The sequence below is a fragment of the Ambystoma mexicanum genome, chromosome 4p (assembly GCF_040938575.1).
Source record: "Ambystoma mexicanum isolate Mex_15411 chromosome 4p, UKY_AmexF1_1, whole genome shotgun sequence".
Taxonomy (NCBI): Eukaryota; Metazoa; Chordata; class Amphibia; order Caudata; family Ambystomatidae; genus Ambystoma; species Ambystoma mexicanum.
The window spans coordinates 516,784,860-516,805,946 of record NC_090927.1 but is presented as its reverse complement, the minus strand read 5'-3'; the positions used below and the strand labels follow the sequence as shown (position 1 = coordinate 516,805,946).

Genomic DNA, 21,087 nt, shown 5'->3' with positions numbered 1-21,087 from the left:
CAAACAAGGGGGAACACACTCTCCAGGGCTATCCAAGCTGCCCCAAAACATTTGGATGTGGGCTCTCAAACACAAGATGTTTCTGTTGTCCCAACATGTTCCAGGGGAACTCAATCTTCTGGCAGACGTGCTCAGCAGAAATTTCCCACTGCCCATAGAATACGAACGGCGTTTGCACGAAGAAATTGTGTCCAACGTCTTCACAGAATGGGGCTTCTCAGAGATCGACCTGTTCGCAACTCAGGAGAACGTCCAATGCCAAGAGAATGCCTCCAGGTACCCCCAGAACTGCTCCAAGGGGAACGGACTCTGGATAACATGGTCAGGGAAATTTTTTTATGCTTTTCCCCCGACTCCCCTACTCAACAAGATAGTACACAAGATGGACCAGGAACCAGTCACCATGATATTAGTAGCCCCCATGTGGGCCCGCCAACCCTGATTCGCTCATCTAATGGAAATGTCCCTCTCCCCAACAGTAAAACTACCCTGCCTGTACAACATGTTGTCTCAGGACAGGGGTTAGACCCTAGACCCATGCCCACAAACTCTGAATTTAGCAGCCTGGCTCCTGAGGTCATAGAGTTTGGACACTTTCAGCTCCCTCAGAGATGCATGGACATTCTCAGGGAAGCTAGGAAACCTAACATCCGCTATTGCTATTCCAGCACATGGAAACGGTTTGTCATCTGGTGTAATACCCAGGGCGTCAATCCCATTGATTGCTCACCCACACACATTGTGCTGTACCTAACCCATTTGTTAGACACATGACTGGTCTTCAATTCCCTAAAGGTTCATCTTGCTGCTCTCTCAGCCTACACCACGTCACAACAGAAAGTGTTGTGGCGGAAAATACTGGTGATTTAAGCTTTTATGGAAGGGGTTAAGAGGAGTCATCCCGCCATTTCTCACCCAGCTACTGGATGGGAACTAAATGTGATTTTAACCAGACTCATGGGATCTACCTTTGAGCCAATGCATAAAACAAGTCTAAAAGACCTTACTTACAAGACGGCCTTCCTAGTGGCTATCACTTCTATTAGAAGGGTTAGCGAACTATAGGCCCTTTCTGTTCTAGACCCTTTTGTTACAGTACACAGGGATAAGGTAGTTCTGCACACTCATCCCAGATTTGCGCCCAAATTCATCTCGAAGTTCCATGTGAACCAATCGATCGAACTACCTACCTTTTTCCAGAATCCCACTAGCATGGTCAAAAGAAGCCCACACACACTAGATGTGTGCAGGGCAGTAATGTTCTACCTGGAAAGAACGAAACCACTGAGAAAAACAAACCAATTTTTTGTTTCAGTGGCAGTGATAGAGAAGGGGATACTGTCTCTAAATCAGCTATCTCAAGGTGGATTGCCAAATGCATCACACTGCGTTACGCTCTTGCTAAGAAAGAACTGCCCTTCAAGCCTAGAGCACACTCTACTCGGGGCACTGGGGCTTCCATAGCATTCATTGCAAATGGTCCCCTAGAGTCCATTTGCAAAGCGGCAACCTGGAGTTCGGTACACACCTTTACAAAACACTATTGCCTAGACACTCATTCTAGATCTGACTCTCAGGTGGAACAAGCAGTATTAAGACATCTTTTGTCTACTGTTCCTTCTCACAACCCACCTCCAACTCCGGGTACTGCTCCCTAGTCTATGCACAGCATGTGATTCTAAGCAGATTAACAAGCATCAGAAGACATGCATTACTCACCGTAATAGCATTTCTGATGATTGTATCTGATTAGATTCACATGCGCCCTCCCAGCCTCCCTGCTTGTGGTGGAAGGAACATAGACGTCTTTCTACTTTCTCTCTTCATGTACTCACTCACAGCAGAAAAAATACAATCGGAAGGATCTCGGCGTGTGAGGGATTTTGGGTACACTACACGTCATGATAGCGATAGTGTTACAGACACCCCTATGCCGACGTCCCCTTTTGGTCCCCAAAAGACAAGATGCAATACTCTGCGGTTACCACTGGATGTCGGACCATATACACAGTATGTGAATCTAAGCAGATACAATAATCAGAAATGCTATTACGGTGAGTAATGCATGTCATGTGACATTTTATGTAGGGCCACATGCAAAAAATTCCACTTTCTGCAAAAAATGTTATGCTATGTATGTTTCCCTTCCTGGCTCCCTTCTGCACAAATTGCGTGGCAGTTTCATGAGGATAGCTCAGGTTTGGAAAAGGGACAATTAGGAGAAAATGCAAAATATAGAGACTGGTAACTTTCAATAAAAAGTTGCCTTCCACACTGATGTTCTGACTTATAGCAACATGATAGAGAACTCAAGACTTGCTCTCATTCACCATGTTGTCACTTGGAATCGCTTGGTGAATATCGTCTCGGTCATTGATCGCTACAGGTCTACAATCTTATATATCCATTCAACTAGTACCAATCTTGGTCATCGACTCTGATGGGAAATGTTGACTAAGATCTGGCAATGCTCTTACTTCAACTCCTTGCTAAACTGCCATGGGTCTTCTCTATCCTATAGAACAATGTTTGCGACATGCTGTGTAAAGTCAATGTTCAACGGACGAGTGCCTTTAAATAAATGGTTTGAGCTAATATGGATTAAGTCAATCAAGCAAGAAGTACTTTTATTCATAAAGACCACAACTGAAATGAATTATTTATGTAAAGGTTAGTTGTACTTAACAAATCACAGATAATGCAAATTAGACACCATGTTGCAGGTTTACAATGTGGTGTTCTTTTAATATTGCTACCACTTTGTTTGGTTGTGCAATTTCCCGCTACTTCTTGCTCGGTCATTCAATCATAGCTTACATCTATCCAATTCAATCATAGCTTACATATATCCAAGCGAATACCCCTAAAACCGCAGTATTCACTTATGTACACTAACACAAAAAAACAATTTATAACATTACCCACAAGTGTGAGAGTTCCTGTCTGCTTCATATTTGCGAGTCACAAAATGTTTCACAACCAAATGCCTGGGTGGTTGTCATCGCAGCCTATGCTAGTCGGACACGGAGGACCATTGTACAGCCTGTAGTCAGCACTACAGTCCTGATCTGCCTGGCTCTGAATAAATCCCCGCCCATGAACACTTTCCATCCACTTTCCCCAGGTTGTGCCGTGTGATGTTAACCTGCATCACATTTAGGGGACACTGAGCTGCTCTAAAAAGCCCTTCCCCCGGTGCTCGGGGGAAGGTAATTACTCACAGCTCCTGTGAAGTCACCTTTAAATAGCTTCCATTTGTCATCCGTACTCCCTGCCAGGGCAACTTCCATTAATTCCAGTTCCATTCTTCCCCTTATCTTTCCAAAATCGGCTTCCCTAAAATTAAGTGCTTTTGTTCTTGTTGTGTTGGAAGACTTTCATTCCACTAACCTCTGTTGTATCCGGCAATGATAGCTTTCTCCGATTGCATTTCTAAACATCCGTTATACGGACATCTTGCTTTCCCAATTTCCGATCAAAGATGGCTGCCTCTTTTATCATCTTCCATGCCTATTATCATTGGAAAGTCTTGCACCTGGCACAACAAAGCTCTACTGTTCACTTTTGTAGAGTACAACTCTTGCATTCTTCCTGCTTGACAGCGTCCATCTTGCTCCTCTTTCTGAGTTGTTAGGCTCTTGTCTCACACCCCGTTGTTCCTACATGATTGGGGTTGCACACAATTTTCATTTAATCGATTACAGTATGGTTCAGAGCATAACGATGACTATTTCTAATAAAGAACGTTGCTGATGACTCTGTGTGCAGGCCCTTGTAAATGTTTCCACTGAAAGGTATTTTAAAGCATTGACCAAAATAGGTTGCCTTAAAATTAAAAAAATAATAATAATAATATAAAACATGCCCGCGTTTGCCCTCCTTTTTCTAATTACTCACGTTACCTAATGATATAGGTACGTTTTAGACATCCACTTTCCCCAGGTTGTGCAGTTACGTTTTAGACTATCCTTAAGTAGTATCTCTAATACCTTTAAATACCTGTTCATATTTGAGTAAAACCAAAACAGTTGAACCCGTGTGACCCCTGCAATCAGTATGTGACCTTCTTTGGGTCATGAGGACATTGTATGGGTGCCATTGCACTCCACCCACCAAAGGCCTGATTTACAAAACATTGTCAATGGAACTTTCCCATGTTAAAACATTTTTGGAAATCAGGCCCCGAATGTGATTTGTTTTAATGTTTCATCCTCCCCTTTACAACCACAGCACACCTTTCTCTTTTCCGAATTCCAACCCTTACAATTATATGCACTAGACGATGTTTTGATCAATTTTCAAACTAAAAAATGTCCCCTTGTATTGGTAAAGGTAAGTAATTTACATACTGATGGCCAGACTTTTAAGCTGAAATCTTCAGGCGTGACTCCCCCGGTAGTCCTTGACCTTTGCAATGACAGCTCTTCCATTTGCATCGCATTATGCTGCAGAGCTGCTCATACTATAATGCACAGCTACACATTTGTCTTGAACTTGAGCCTGCCTGTGGATGCAATTTTTTTCCCATTCCATTTTCATGGACTCCACCTATAGAGTTTCCTAAACTACTTTTACTGCTAGCCAGTATTTGCCATTTCCATTCAATGTCGCAAAGTTGTTATGTGTGGAAATTAGAGCTTGTCATATCTGGATCGTGGTCTTTCTGCCTGTGGAATAAGGGCAGTCTCACTTCACGCTGGTGTCATTCAGCCAAGAGAGCATACAATCCCTACATGTTTCCTGTCAGAGGGCCAGTGGGTCAGTCACACGCAAAACTCTGCAGAGCCCCATCCTTCCAATTTTCCTCACCACATCAACATGTCTGTCTAGTTGGCTGGGGCATCGCCTCCTGCCACCCCATGTCACCCACCCCCAACATCCCAGTCAAGATAGTGGGCCTCACTATAACTTTGCCTGTATCATGGCAGTACATCTGCCAGGATACCCCCAAATGGTAATACTGTTACCGGCACTCAGTCCGGTGGTATTACCGCTGGATTATGAGTGCCTGCAATGGTTGTAAATCCCCATTCCATGGAGTCCCGGTTTTACCAGGACCAGTAGCAGTAATACTGGTGATTTATGGCGGTAATGGGCCAGACTTACCTCCAGCTTTTAGCTGGAGGTAACTCAGGCACCTCACCGGAACGACAAACCTGTAGTTGGTCGGTGCGGCAATGTACCAGTATGTTAATACTGGCACATTATTACTACACCGGCCAACTTATAACGAGCCCTAATGTGTTGTATGTCTGCGTATTCCAACCAGAATTTTGCTTGCCTGCGTCCTATCACCTGCATTCGGGCCTACTATCTTCATAGCTAAGTCTAGCCTTGTGATGCTAGAAATGCATCGGAGGGACAAGGCCTCCGTATCCTTGTCCTTTACAGCCTTTTTATTGTGTGTTCTGTCATATTTTCCGCGCAGGAGTTCATGTGGGACTCCTGGCGGTGCAGCTCTCTCTCTTTTGGTTTGGTGAACAGACCCATGGGATACCCTTACGGCACCCATGGGTGGGGGGTACAACCCTGTGCCCCTAGTGTATGTTTTTAGGCACCTGTGGGTGGCCTGCAGAGCAGGGTATGGGCTGGTGGCAGCTCTATGCTGACTTTGACAGGTGCGCTGAGCATCCTCCATTTTGGGATCCCCAGGCCCTGCCATTGGAATCAGTTGATTCCTGATGGAAAACAAGATGGCCCCTGTGGCCTCTTGCTTTCTATTACCTGTTACCTTGTTTTCCCAAAGTCTTGGGAAGCCGTGACTCTGTCCCTTCCCCCTGACTGGCTGTTGGGTGGAAGTTCCATATATGGTGTTGTTGTGAAGTCCAGTCCAGACTGACTGGAGCATTCCCAGTGACTGTATGTTGTGGGTACGTCCTGTGGGTGGGAACTGGGTGAATGGAATGTGTGACCAATATACACTTCTTGTTGTGGCTGTCTGGTTTCTGGTATGAGAGACAAAGACCGAGACAGCCCTGCCCGAAACTGGCCTGAATGCAGTGTGTAGTGTTGAATGGCTGAGTACTTGTCCCAATCCACATTCCTTGTTGTGAGTGTCTGAGAGGGAGGAGGATGACCTGAATGCACCGTGTGCCTGATTGGCTGACTGACTGCATGAATGCCCTTCTGTATGATTGGCTGCTGAGAGTGACCCAGCAGTGTGGATGAGAGACAAGATAGTATATCTGGGGACCTCTCACCACTGGAAATTGTTCAAAAGCTGTGTCTACACTTTAAGAGTAACTGGAACTGCTGATCCTCGACACCCAGCTGGAAGACGAAGACTTGCTGTTGCATTTGCTACGACCTGATCTGAAAGCTGCCAAACTCGTCAAGGACTGATCCGAGAGAGGACCTGGTAAGGCGCCCTCTTCCCGTGCTCCGAGTGACCATCGAGCACCGCTAACCTTCGCCAAAGCTCCCTGGAAGTCAGACCCTTGAAAGGCTGCCGACCCGAGACGGGACCGCTGAGGAGAACGAAGCAAAGCACCCGGACTTCACCGCTGTCGAAGTCCATTGCCGTCGACCAGGGTTCGCAGGTTTGTGTAACTGCTGGAGGCCCGTCGAAGTTGTGTTGCCCAGCTGTGGGGACCACTTGACGCCATGCTGCCGACGACCGGAGCCGCCCGCTCCTTTGCCTAAGAACATTTGAATCCAAGGACTCACTTGCCTGCAACGTCGACCGCTTTGTCCCGCCGGAGAAAGTCGAGGACGACCAATGCACCGATGAGAATCCGCTGGTGGGTTTCCCGCCACTTGAAGGCCACAAAGACTTCGACGACTCGACGCCCTTGCTGGGCCACAGTTCTTCTGAAACTCTTTGCGGTCCTGAACAATCCATTGTCGAGGTGTCCCGCACACCTCATCCTCGCAGGACGTCGCTCACGAGCACCGCCTGGATCGACATCGGGGTCTCGGCACCCTTGAACTTCTCATCGCCGCCGTCGACGACAAGTTCACCCTCTTCGACGCCTCTCGACGATCCGTGGCTCCTGCTTTAAAGGGAGTCACTCAAGAAGGATCCTTCGACACGTCTTCGAAGAACTCTACTCCACCAGGTACCTTGGGGGGGTAAAACATTATAGGAGGAAATAAGGCTATTTAACAATATGTAGACTGGGCTTGTGTTATATATATCTTTATTTTACAGGTTGCCCAGGTGGGGGATCTCCCCACAGAACTGTGTCTATCGGTATAGGTCAGCATTCTGCCTATTGTTTCAACCATCTTACGTTCCTTCCTATCTCTATTGCTGGTTTCCTCGTTATTGATCTGTGTGACATTTTAACCGTACAGTTGATGCACTTTAATGAGATTTGATAACATTGGTGGTACCACTTTAGAATTGTGTATATTTATCATTGTTGATTTCCGAGTACAAAGTGCGTTATTGGGATCGTGTACATACCTTTGAATATTAATTATATAAAGACTGTGTTTTCAGTAATACAGTGTGTGGACATTCCTTTGTGGGGGTTCGGGGACTACAGTGTACATAAGAACCAGCCTGCATCACCTCCTGAGAAGCTAGGCCTTGATTGCTCGACTACGTTACCAATAATAGAGAATCTTGGCTGGGGTCCTCTGTGCCTCTCCTCTACCATATAGAGAGCGGAAGCACAGACGCCCCCCTCCAGTCTTCACAAGCCTCCACTGAGCTAATTGAAGGGACAGATTTAGACACCCGCAAATAAGAGAACAGGGTATGTTCTCCACTCATTTCTGAACTATACTTTCACATTTCCCTGCAACTGAAAGTCTACATCCTCCTTCAATGGTTCTATGTATTTCAGACTGGGGAAATGGATGTGGAGGCACTGCCAGCAAGCAGTGTCTTGAACAGTTTCCTTAAAGTGAGGAGAGGAGAATGGGACCTTGGTGAAAGAGACAGGAAAGAATTCCATAGTCTTGGTCAAGAGGTCAAAAGGTCTGTGAGTAAGTCTTGCTTACATTTGGGTATGTCAAGGGGGAAGAGATGTCAACTCTGCATTTTGCCCCTCCAGTCAGAGGTGGGGGCTCTTTCATTTAGGTGGGATTTTCCCTGTTTATCTGAACCCTCTAGGTGATGCAGGTCCCCTTGAAGGTGATGGAAAGCGGAAGAATGAGCCACTGGCTGGAGACCAGAGTGCAGGAGTTTTGGTCACGCTTATTTGTTTCATTTAGTAAACATTCTGCAATCCAGGTGAAAGATTTCAAGGGGGCAAAAGTAGGTTCTTGTAGGCTGAGCATATGGTGTTGCCTTCGTCAAGGTGAGATAGACTGAGTCCTAGCACTGTCCCTTAGAATCCATTGTCTGGAAGGTATGCTTTGATTTTACAAGCAAGGCTTAATTTGTACAGGTGTTCATGGTAGCTTTTGTTGTGTATGCTTTGAATAGTAGCTGGGTGAAGGGGGAATTTGGTATCATGATCCTCCTAGTCGATGGAGACTCCTAGATCATCCAAGCTGCCAAATAGGAGATCCAAGGGCCTGATGTACTGGTTGAAATGATTGAGCCGCAGGAGAACCCTACAGTACCGAACAGACTGCAAAGGTTAGGTGCACAAAGTGAGAGTAAACATGAAGAAATGCTTAGTGGTTTGGCAAAGAGCCTCTATTACTTTCTATCCAGTGATCATGCCAATTGAGGGCGTGTGCGAACAGGACAATGTGGTCAACTTTGGCAAGAGTGAGTGAGGGGTTTCACAGGATAAGGGGGCATGCATTTCCATTCTACATGATTCTAAACACATCATCGCTGACTTGGAGGGTGGCTTTGTTGAAGCTGCAGTGGGTCTTGAATCCTGTCTATTATGATAGGAGAAGGTTATGTGCATTTGTCTGGGCATGAAAATGAGCAGCAGTGATTCTATATTTTACCCGGGCACAGGGGACGTGTGATAAGGTGGTAGATGCTTACATCATCAGGATTGCCGTTTAATATTTTACTGAAGGTGAACATTTACCAATTTTTTGTTTGTAAGGGACGGTGTCTGTTGTAAGTACTTTACGTCAAGAAGTGAGAAATAGGCAGGATTTGTGTTGCTTGGATGTAATATCTGTAAATGGTGTCAAGGGTTTTGACCCATGTTGAATCCTTAGACTGGGTAGATGTGGGGATGAGCTGTCGTCGCCCATTATTCTATCCCAGAAAAAACTAAATCAATAGACTGGGTGGATGTGGGGATGAGCTATCGCCGCCCACATTCACGCCAGAATCCAGGAGAACTGCGCAGTTGGCACAAGACCACCCCAAAGATACAACCTTCTTGTGGGGGTTCCACATCACCACTCTACTGTAAGGATGCCATCAAAACAATGTTAAGCAAGGGTCCTATACTATCAAGCAAAAGACCACTCTATTGAAATGCAGTAATTCAAGACAACTCAAATTCCCCAAGGCGGCGCTAGCGGTCTAAACTCTGACAGGGAAACTGTATTTAGGAGTTGCAAGAGGGGCAGGGACTTCAAAGCTTGTTGGTTAATTGAAAATCTTAGCCATCTGCTATTCCCAGAGGCCAAGAGGCTGAGAACTCTTAACACCCCAGAGACTCACAACAGGAGGCAGGATATCACATGGCCCTTCCGAGTGAGAGGGGGGTTCCCCTTCAGCCTGAAGGAGAGAGACAATAGCTCCTTTCAGTTGAATGGGGTCTGTTAATTTTGAGTTTTTCCTGTCAACAGCCCTCTGCCAGCAAGGAGAGACATGTGACCACTGACCCACCCAGACTTCTGGAGGCGGACCCAAACACTTTGGGGAGTTGAATTGCAACAAATATATATTTTATAGAAACAGTGATAACTTATTGTAACCAAATGACAGGAATTGTAACGCTCACCTGATTCCCACGGAGGCGCCGACACGTTCTGGACTGCGACAACTTCTTCCACGGTAAAGCGTAGTGCTTGGAAGATGGACTGGACTGGACCCCCAAACCTCGTCTGTCTGGCCCGTAGAATAATCCTTCTGTAAATGGGAAAAGGGAGTTAACTGTCTGCTAGATTGTGTGTGAGATTCCCCCCTTTTTCCCCTTCTCACCCTCCTCAAACCCTAGCTGTGCCTTCCGCAGACTCTCACCTTAATTTCTGTATGGACAAGCTCTCCATCCTGCTTCTGACGCAAGGGCGCGTAGATTTCCAGTTACTTCACTGGATCTCGGATTTGGCGAGGGTTCGATGTCTGCTTTCCTTTACCAAAATGCTGCCGTAAGTATATAGTTCAAAAGATCAAGTCTTATTTGTCCCTTGGCCTTTGTTTAATTTTCAGGGACTAGGTAAGGAATCCGTGTGGAGGAATGGATTCGCCGAGGTAAGCTCAGGTGAGTACTTTTAATGAAGGTGTGCTGTAGTGGTTTGCTCCGACACCTTAATGAGTGTGTCTTATTTCCCCATAGGGGCCGGGGTACGGAAAAGCCAGAAAAGCCGCTCTGACCCGAAAAGGGAACTGAAGTCCCAACAAAATTCAGGTAAGACTTAAGGTGAGTAATCTGTCCTTTTGCAATTAGTTCGTTGTTCACCTTGTTTTGTCCTTTTTCTCCGTAGGTCTTGAATGCGACCGATGTCGCCTATGGGCGCTGAAAAGGTTGCCGGCGCCACGTGAAGGTAAGTGGAAGCGGCGCGGCAGCGTGAGAAGCGGAGCACTTCTAACTATTGTCTTTCTTTTCCGTAGGTGCTGGGATGCGGCCGATGACGCCAATGACCGCTGAAGAGCTAGACAGTGCCACGTGAAGGTAAGTGGAAGCGGCGCTGCAGCAAGCGATGAGATGCCTTCCTAACCCTTGACTTTCTTTTGCAGGATCGACGGAGTGAAAAATCTGGATGCTGGATGAAGGTAGGTAATGTCTTAATGCTTGCCTTTCTCTCCTTGCAGGTGTTCCAGGTGCTGGCGGGCGTGGCAGGAGCCAGGATGCAGGAGCCAACTCGGTGAGCGTCCTGCTGCAGATGCAGAATAACGCGAAGCACGTGTGGCCATCCGGGCGAGGTTTAAATAGCCTTGGAAGAGCTTCAGGTGAGTGTTCTTCCACTGGCCCCACCCGAGAAAGAAAAGAGTTCCTGAAAGAAAATAGTTCCTCCCCAGCCTTAGTTGGCTTGGAGCTTCAGTCAGCATGGTCTGCCTCGGGTGAGTATGCAGCATGGTCTGCCTAAGGTGAGTTCACCCAAGCATTACCGTATGTTCTGCATTGATGAGCCTGGCGCCTATGGCGCCAGGACAGATGCCTTTTATGAGCCTGGCACCAAAGGCGCCAGGACAAGGTCCAAAGAGCCCCTATAGGGGTTTGCTGGGTCCTGCTTGGTGAGTATGAAGTGTGCTTCCGGGGACGCTGGGCCTGACCTGGCTCCTCGGGAGCAGGCATCATGACAGGAATGTACAACTTTGAGAGTCTTAGTATGGCAAATGCCCTCACGATTTGAGTCCAAACTCCGATTTGTACCATGTTCTGGGGCAAAACCCCGCTAATTATGAATATTGTAGACACTGTATTTAAGCTAGAGACGTGGAAAGTTACTGGGATATATGTGGAAGGGAAATGTACCTTTGTATAATTTTTGATGAAAAACCAATGTTGCAAAACCCACTAAAATCGAAAATAAGTTGCCATTTTTGAATGCAAGCTCCTAGAAACGCCAGAATCGGGACAGGGACTATCTTTAGTAATATATGATGTGTGTATGTGATGTCAAACAACTGTGTACCTGGGAAATATGTACTTGGATCAGGAATAGATTTGTGTGCACATTGACCAGGGGAGTGTCATTTCTGCAGGTCATAAAAATGACATCACTCTGACACACTATCCCTTCCCAAATCAGGGACCAAAGAATCTATTGACCTATCAAATCAAGAGAGGGGCAGGCTTAGTGATGCTAGCCTCTCCACCCACTTTTTAAAACACATAAAAAGAGACTGCTGGGACAGGTAGGGACATTCAATTCCATTTGCTGCAGAGCCTGCTGATCGACGACTTCACATCCAGAGATCCAACACTTAGACTTCCAAGCTAAACAAAGACTACAGAACTTTGAACCAAGAAGGCCCACTGCAAGCAAAAGTATTTGTCAGCAGACCTCAAAATCTTTTGCAAACTATTCAACAGCCGGGCGAGCTGTTTGAATTTTTGGCAAGAACTGTTGCCGGAACCGTAGACCAGACCCAGACCGCTGTGAGCAGAACCAGAGATCCGGATCGCTGTGAGCAGAACCGGTGCCTGACTGACCCGCCGAGCAGAGGGAACCGCCGCTGGACGTGTTGACCAGATCCGTGACGAGGCCCATTAATTTCAAAATTAGGAGTGAGTATCCGCCAGAACTGTGCAGAACCCAATCTCTTAGTTAAAATAATCTAATCCAAACTATTTTAACCTAAGTAGAACTGCCTCCTAGAAATCGTGTCATCTGTCATTCTACAGCTGCGAGCTGTCATCTGTCATTCTAAAGCTGCAAACTGTCACCTGTCATTGTGAGTTTACTTTAAATCCGAAAAACTACCTTTATTAAATTGTCCGTATCTCTGGAACCGTTTGTCCTAGGAACGAGATGTAACTTTCCACTGAAGGCTTAGAATCTAAGCATTCCAACAAGCCTAGAATCGACTTCCTACTCCTTACACTTTTACCGCGATCGTGATTTACGCACTCACAAAATTTACCGCGATTTGCGAATTGGCCTGATTTCGTCATCTGTCAAAAGATAGCCGCTTTTGCCTGAACTGCTAAAATTCGTTTGCAACCTAATAACCATCCCTGAACCATTGTTAGGGCTGACCTGAACTGATTTAAAGTGTCTACCACTCACCCTGAATCTCTAGAGGGAATTAAAATCAGTTAGCACATTTTCCCATCCATTGCCATCACATTTAAAAGCATTTTGGGCCTGTGTTTCAAACTTCTACCTGTTTCCTCTAAGCTTTCTGGGGGGGAACTGAATTCCGTATTGTATTTGATTGTATTCCTGAAGACTGTGTGTGTTACTTCCATCTCCTTGCATTGCATATGGGGGGGGGGGGGGTGAATTGCCACCAGGGGAAAAGTGAACATATTATCTCTTGTGAAACCATATCAGTTTATTTTCTGTACTGCATTTATTCCACCTTGCATTTCCTTGAAACCATAAAGCATTTCAGCTACCTCATCCTCTATACTACTTCTAAGTCACCAAATCAGTTTACCAGTAGACCATTATCCATTGTTGATCATGGTCATATTTTAAGTGTGATATCCAATATTAATTTATTATAAGAGTGTGATAGATATATATTGTTATTTTTCTCAAATAAACCTTTTAAATTTGCAAAACAGACCTACTTCTTGGCTCAGTGGGCTCAGGGGGAGTCTACGAGAGGGGTGTTATATAAGAGTTGTCATCCAGAGTACATGAACTGGACAAAAATATATCAATAATGGTTTCCCTCAGCATCCCAGACTAGGCATTGACTTAGCTGTAGTGTTGAAGTGAAGCCGCTTAACAAAGTGGGGGCTCGTATCCGGAGATTCTGGGTTAGATCTATCACTTGTGCAGATTAATACAGTGTGCTAACTGACAGGAGACATACATCCGGTCGGATCACCACGCTGTGTTACGCTGTAAAGCACTCCTCAAAGGAACGCTCTAAGGAAACGGTCTGTTTTGCAAAAATAAAATACAAACTTCTGTAAGTCAGGAAGGAACTCAAATTCCAGAATGACGACACTGGTAGACATCAAAATAGCCAGAGAGCACTTCTTACATAAGCTATTTGTGAGAGGTGAGTGGACTCATCAGGACCAAACGGTCTGGTTGCAGGCCATCGCGCAACAGGTCACTGAAACAGGGTCAGATATATGGAGAGATCAGGGTCCCCTACATGTGGCCCTGAGTGAACTATTTATGGCCCCTAAAGCCAAAGATGAACATAATAAGATTGCCAGGATAGCGGCATATTTGTATCTATATATGGGAGCCACGCAGGACAAATGTGCTGAAGGCCAAGATCTGGCAAATAGGCAACAGATGGCGTTAGAGAAGGCCCAATCTGATCTGTACTCTTCTGAGCAGAGGCTGCTCGGGAGCCAGGAGTCAGAAAATGACAGCAGACAGTACATCACTAAAATAAAGGAGGATATGGATGTGCTGCAACAGGAAAAGGCTGACAAGGATACCAGATTTCTGGACTTACAGAGGGAGTACCAAGAAGGTTTGGACTCCCTACTGCAGAGCCAGAAAAAGCTGGTGCAACAATTAGATTTCAGTAGGGCATGCGCTGAGCAGGTAGTCACCCTGCAAAGCCACCTAGATAGTGAGAAGGCAGAGAGCAATAAACTGATTTTGAAAGACCCAGGCAGAGTTTGACCAGGAGCGCCAGAAAGCTGGTGCCTTCCAAAGGCAAAGAAACGACCTGGCGGCACAGATGCAGGCTCTTAGTCTGGAAAGGGATACCCCAAGGGGGGGGGGGTCCAGCCAAGCACCTGACCCAGGGAACTTCCCTCCTAACGTCCCCCAGGAGGGCAGAAATTAACCAAATCCTGGGCAGAACTTTTTCCCCAGGTATCCACCCAATTTCCAACCCCAAAACCATCCATCCTTCTTTCCCCAATTCCCTGAGCCCAGACAACCTACTCCGGGAGAGGGGAGGCCAAGGGTGGAGGGGTACCCAAATCTTCCCAATCCGGGGCATTACCAGAGAAGGGATAGCTACCCTTCCCAGGGTCAGCCCAGGGGAGAAAATAGAGTCCTGTATCAGCCTAAGCGGGTTTCACAACTTGAGGGCCAGGTCCAAAATATGGCACGAGATCTGGGTCATTTACTGAGGGCTCAACAGAACCCTCAGATGAGCATGCCACCGCAGAATACCCCAAACTCTTAACCTGGTGCTCCAGAACAATGACGGGGGTAGCACCCCGATAACCCACCGGTTCCCAGGGAGGAGGCACAAGGGGAAGGGGGGTGTAAAGCCTTGGAGGAAGCTTCCTTCCCAACTTGTAAACCCCTGAAAAACCAGGAACCAGAATCAAAATCTCCCGCCCCTGAAAGCCTGCCTCCCAAGGAGCAGAGGGTGGGTAGGAGAAACAAAGGACCCAAACAGACCCACTTTGTGGAGGAGGTACAGGTCTTCCAATTTGATGGAGAGGGATCCTCAGAGGACGCTGGGAAAAGTATCTTCTCCTTCAGAGATGGGGGAACTCCTCCCAAGGAAAAATGGGTCCCAAGAGATTCCAATCCAGACTGGGTAGATGTGGGGATTGAGCTGTCGCTGCCCATCATCCTATCCCAGAACCAACAAAACCAAAAACCCCTGGTTCAAACCCATCCTGGTGACTGCCTCCCAAAAGGCAGGGGCGGCCCAGAACCGGAACCAGGGGAACCTAAAACCGAATCAACAGATTGGGGAGATGTGGAGACTGAGCTACCACCGCCCATCATCTCATCCCAGAACCAACAATACCAAAATCCCATGGGTCAAACCCATCCTGATGACTGCCTCCAAAAAGGGGGGGGGGCGGCCCAGAAACCAAAACCATTTCCAGTTGCCAACTTTTTCTTTCAGATTCCCCAGGCTCTTGACAGAATTCTGCCCAAATCTCTTCTCTCGCCATGTCCGAAACCAGAAAATTAGCCCACCAGTTGTCCAAAAATGTGCATTATCTGTGCCCCCTTGAGGAGAAGGAGGGAAGATATTATGCCCCGGTACAAGTACAGGGGCAGGGTACAATGTCAGCGCTGGTGGACACTGGATCTCAAGCTACCTTTCTGTCCAGAAGGGCCTTTGATGAACTGAATTTAGGAAGTGGGGAGAATTACCGTATTCCTCTCACCTCTCTTCCTGGACAACTGCAGAACTTTGATGGGAAGGAAATTCCTGTCGAGGGGACTGCAGATTTGGACATCAAAATTGGGCGACACAAGGTGAAACACCCGGTCATAGTAGTGACTCCAGAGGGCACCCCTTGTTTACTAGGGAACGACCTCCTGAGAAGGTTGTCACCCCTAATAGATTGTGTAAACAAGGTCCTCTGGACCCAGACTAGCCGACCAATAAAATTAAAACCATGTTAGTTTAAACGGCACATGCCACATGGTTGAACAAAAATCTGACCAAGTAGAATTTCACTTCCAGAACAACCAAATTCCAGATGTGACAGTAATAGCAGTAGGACAACAGACTGGTGATGGGGGGTCCTCTCTATTTCTGAAAATCAATCTTCCTTCCAGTTTAAGGTGGTATTCCACACTGGAAGGAAATACTCTGAAAGTCTTTACCAATCCACAATCAGACACTCCCATTCCTATAGACCAGAAAGATATGAAATCAGCTCAGAGCCTGGCTGATATTCAGCAAATTGGAGATCAGTTGTTCATCCCCGTTCATTTAAATGAGGGGAAGGACTCTGTTCTCGCCCAAGTGTGTGTGAAAAATGGTAAGAGCTTCATCAGCGAAGCCATGTTCCGCCAACTCCCAAAAGATCCAGCCATTCCCACATTCAGACTGATAGACAAATGGGAAATGGATCTGGAAACACCCAATTCCAAACATATCCTGCCAAGCAGGTGTATGCTCAAAATCTCCATTGGCAACAAGAGCATAGTCCATAATTGTTGGGTCGTGCGAGACGTCACTGCCGCCTTTTACTTAGGCAGTGACATTCTCAATCGCTTCGCCATTAGTTTGGACCTAATACACTTCAAAGCTTGGTCCCGATTAGCGGATAATCCCATGGGCTTTGATGATCCAGAAAAAGCATTTAGGTCAGCACAACTGCTGCCTTATGCAGTTGAAATTTTGATTAAAGAGGAAGTCACCATCCCAGAAAGGACCCGACAATTCTCCCTGGAAGTGAAAGTTAAAAGAGGACAAAAATTGAAAAACTCTGATGCTGATATACATCTAAATGCTTCTCTCCAACAGCAAGGGTTGGGGGTAAACCCAACACCATTAGTCAACATAGAACATGACACCATTCCAATAGAGGTGGATAACAGCGACTTACAGAGTATTACTCTAGCCGCAGGCACCATCATTGGAATGGCGCGGTTGATGACCGACATTTCTCCATTGATTTAGGAAATGAACTGTTAGGACAAATCCCCAAGGACTGTTTTGACAGTGACAGTGATGACAATACAACACCAGACAGGATTTTCACCCGGCATTGGGGGAACCTCCTGGTGTACACTTCCTGCCCTTATGGTAAGGAAGATGTGACTTGTGACTTCAGGAGGGATGAGGTGATTTTCCAGGTCTATGAGGGCTGCCTTTGCCACCTGAAGCCTCCAGTCCAAATCAGCACTCTGACCAGGGACTGAGATAGCCAAACCAGAAGTCTTTCCAGGCTGCAGGCAGATGGTGGAAGAGCGAGTCAACCTAGCTGATGCCAGCGTGACTCTGGAACAGAAGCAAAAGTTGAAACAAGTTTTCTTGGATTTCCAAGATCTCTTTGCGGTAGACTCATATGACTGTGGTCGCACCGACATACACACAACAACAATTCCCATGGACCCTGGCATGACTCCAGTGTTTGTGAAGCAATATCGCTTGCCTCTCGCATCCATGGAGTCCCTTACTGAAATAATTAAGAACCTTGAGTTCTGGGGAATAATCCGTCCAGTACACAGCACCTTCAATAATCCGGTGCTGGGAATATTGAAGCCAAACGGCCAGTGGAGACTCTGCGCCGACCTCAGGGAGCTCAACAAACGGGTCCATACTTCCCTATGGCCTCTGCCCTACATTGACCAAGGGCTGGCCCAGATTCAAGGGTCACAAGTATTCACTGCAATAGACCTGACCAATGGATACTGGACCGTGCCTGTCAGTAGGGAGGACCAATACAAACTGGCTTTTACTTTTGGGGGCCAGCAGTAGACATGGACCCAGACTCCCTTCGGATACCTCAACTCCGGCAATGAATTCAACATTTTCCTACATAAGGCCATGCCTGACCTGGGTGCGAGGGGTAACCTGGCTTATGTAGATGATGTCCTCATCAAAAGTTCATCTGTGGAGGAACACATAGCGGAGATCCGTTATGTTCTGACGCAGTTGAGGGCCCCCGGAGCAAAACTTTCCTTTCAGAAAGCACAGTGGTGTAGAACCTGTGTTAATTTCTTAGGGCATGAGATTACTCCTCAGGGTCTCTGTCCCCAGGAAAAGAACGTGGAAGCACTTCAGAAACTGAAAGACCCCACCACTCTGCGGGAACTAAGGAGCCTCCTTGGACTGACTAATTACAGCAGAAAGTTCATTGAAGGCTACGCAGAGATCACTAAACCTCTGATTCATCTCTTGAAGGGGGGGGTCAAGTGGGAATGGGGTCCAGAACAATCCGAGGCAGTAAGACAACTCAAGAGAAGCCTCTCACAAGTGTCTTGCCTAGTTTACCCTGTCAGAAACAAGGAGTTCTTCCTGGAGACAGGGTTCTCTAATACGTGCTTGATGGCAGTATTATACCAAAAGCATGACAAGTTCGATAAAGTAATCTCCTATGCGAGCAAAACTTTATCCTCTGTGGAGGAAAAATTCAACGATTGTGAGAAGGCACTCCTGGCAACGGTGTGGGCATTGAAGAATTACCGCCCGTTTATCCAGGGGGAACACATCATATTGGAGACTCCACACCAGTCTCTGCAATATCTCCAGAGTGACAGAATCCGGGCCGGAAATGTGAGTAATTCCGAATTACTTCCTGGATTCTGTCATTGCAAGACTTTCCTGTGGAGGTCAGATATGGCCAAAACAAGAAGAGTCCACTCGCGCAAGGTCTGGCTGACTTGCATGATTGTGCCAGAGAAAACTGTCTCGAGGACGAAAGTCTAAAAATCAATGACAACATGGAGGCATACCTTAATTCCCCACACAAAGTCTTTGTAGAAGACAAGTGTGAGGGAATGCCCACTGTCTATGTGGATGGATGCTCTTACCATGTTGACAACTACGGGGAGAAAGAACTGGTGGCCGGCGTAGGGAATGCATGGGTGAAGGAGTTTCCAGAACCCTCCGCTGGATACAAAATTGGTCCCCGAAGTAGTCAGGTGGCAGAATTGATGGCTGTGCATCAGGCCATCCTCACTGCTGTCCAACATCAACTCCACGAACAATCACAGATTCGGATTATGTACGGAACGGGTTCGTGGAGCACCTGGTTAACTGGAAAACCAGAGGCATGTTATGTGCTAATAACAAACCCCTGAAACATGGGAAGTTAATCCAAAATATTGATGATCTGGTCACATCGAATGGGATGACTATCTACTGGAAAAAGATCAAGGGTCATTCCAAAGTAGAGGGACCAGACAAAACTGGAAATGACTTAGCGGATCAGCTGGCCAAAACCGGGGCCATCCAAGGGGATCTAATCGAAATAGAGTCCCTGTTGGGGGAAATCCAGGTCACTGCTATCACTAGGTCCCAGACAAATGCTCACAATGATCTTTCAACTGCACAATGGAGTAAGGAGACCCCTGATGCTGATTTGATTACAGCTCAGAAGGGGGATCCAATAATTGGTAAGTTTTACCAACACATTGAGGACCCTGAGAACTTTCCCCTGACGGATACTGATTACATTGGGAAAGAGGACCTAAGAGTGTTGATGAAATGTCCAAAAAGGTTCTGAATCCAAGATGGGTTGTTGGTAAGGAAATCCCAAGCTGGCCATGATCAGTGGGTGATCCCTACCTCATTCCGAAGCCTGATGTTAAGTCACGCCCATGATGCGGCCACCGCCGGTCATAGGGGGTTTCACACAACACTGGAAATCTTAAGAGAGGTTGCATACTGGCCACACACGGGGCAGGACCTCGACCAATACTTGAAGGGGTGTCTTGTGTGTGCACAATTTCAGCCATCATCCTTCACACACCGTGCGCCTCTCCAAAAGAGGGGGATGACACTGCCATGGTCAGATTGGCAAATCGACTTTGTAGGCCCCGTGATTCGCTCATCTAGAGGAAACAAGTACATGTTGACCGTTACATGTTTGTTTACCAAGTGGGTGGAATGTCTCCCAGCCCCAAACTGCAAGGCAGAAACAGCAGCTGCCCTGATGATTAACCACATCTTTTCCCGTTTTGGTCTACCTCAAAGGATTGAGTCAGACCCAGGTAGCCACTTCACCAGCGAAGTAATGACAAAGATGTGGGAGACACTGGGGGTTAAAAGGAAGCTACACATTGCTTACAGGCCAGCTTCGTCTGGAGCAGTGGAGAGATACAACCAAACCATTGTGAGCATATTAAAAAAGTTTGTGGCAGATTCTGGGCCAAGTTGGGATATCCGATTACCTCTGGTCCTAATGGCCATCAGATCTACCCCTTCATCTGCAACTAAAATGTCACCATTTGAGTTGATGACCGGACGCAAGATGGTGCTTCCCCAGCATCTGCTCTACAGGACCCAAGAGCAGACACTGATAAATGCCTCCACAACTCATGAGTATGTGGAGAATTTAAGGAAACACCTTCAGCATGCTTTTGCCTATGCTCAGTGGAATCTAGAAAGATCAGCTGATAGCATGAAAACCCACTACGACCTGAAGACCACCAGGAAGGAATATACTGTGGGGGACCGGGTCTATCTATACAATTTCCAAAGGAACCAGGCCAAACAGCGAAAATGTTTGCCTACATGGAGGGGACTGTTTGAAATTATAGACAAGATCTCCCCTGTAGCGTACAAGATCCGCATCCCCAAAGGCAGTTCGGCAGAGGGGGAAGACAAGTGGGTACATATAAATCAGTTAAAGTGTTGCCATCCCAGGCACACCCTGCAGCAACTGGAGGAGTCCTCTGCAATACCAGAGGTGGCCTCTCCAGAGTAAGTCAGTTCAAACTCTAAAATATTCCACATATCAAAAATATAGTAACGTAATGCAAATGTTCCCTGTTATATATTGTTTTTAAAATCAGACTGCAAAATGCATTCGGATGTATAAAATGTACATGTTCGCCACACCATTAATAGTGGTGGAAAAATGTCTAGGAATGTGTAATGCCGCCTTTGCTTTATCATCCTAGGAGAGAGGAAACCATGGACACTGACCAAGGAGGACGACCGGGGACCAGGAGCAGAGACCCGAGGGGCCCGGGGTACCGCCCGATATTCCCATCAGGACCGGCGAGGAGAACCGATCGATCGAA

At 46.8% G+C, this 21,087-nt stretch overlaps 1 protein-coding gene across 17 annotated transcripts in view; it reads right to left on the bottom strand.

Annotated features, from left to right (window-relative positions):
* Positions 1 to 21,087, bottom strand: part of MYT1L (myelin transcription factor 1 like) — a 1,655,431-nt gene that overhangs the window by 1,478,003 nt on the left and 156,341 nt on the right. The gene's annotated exons all lie outside the window — the stretch shown is intronic.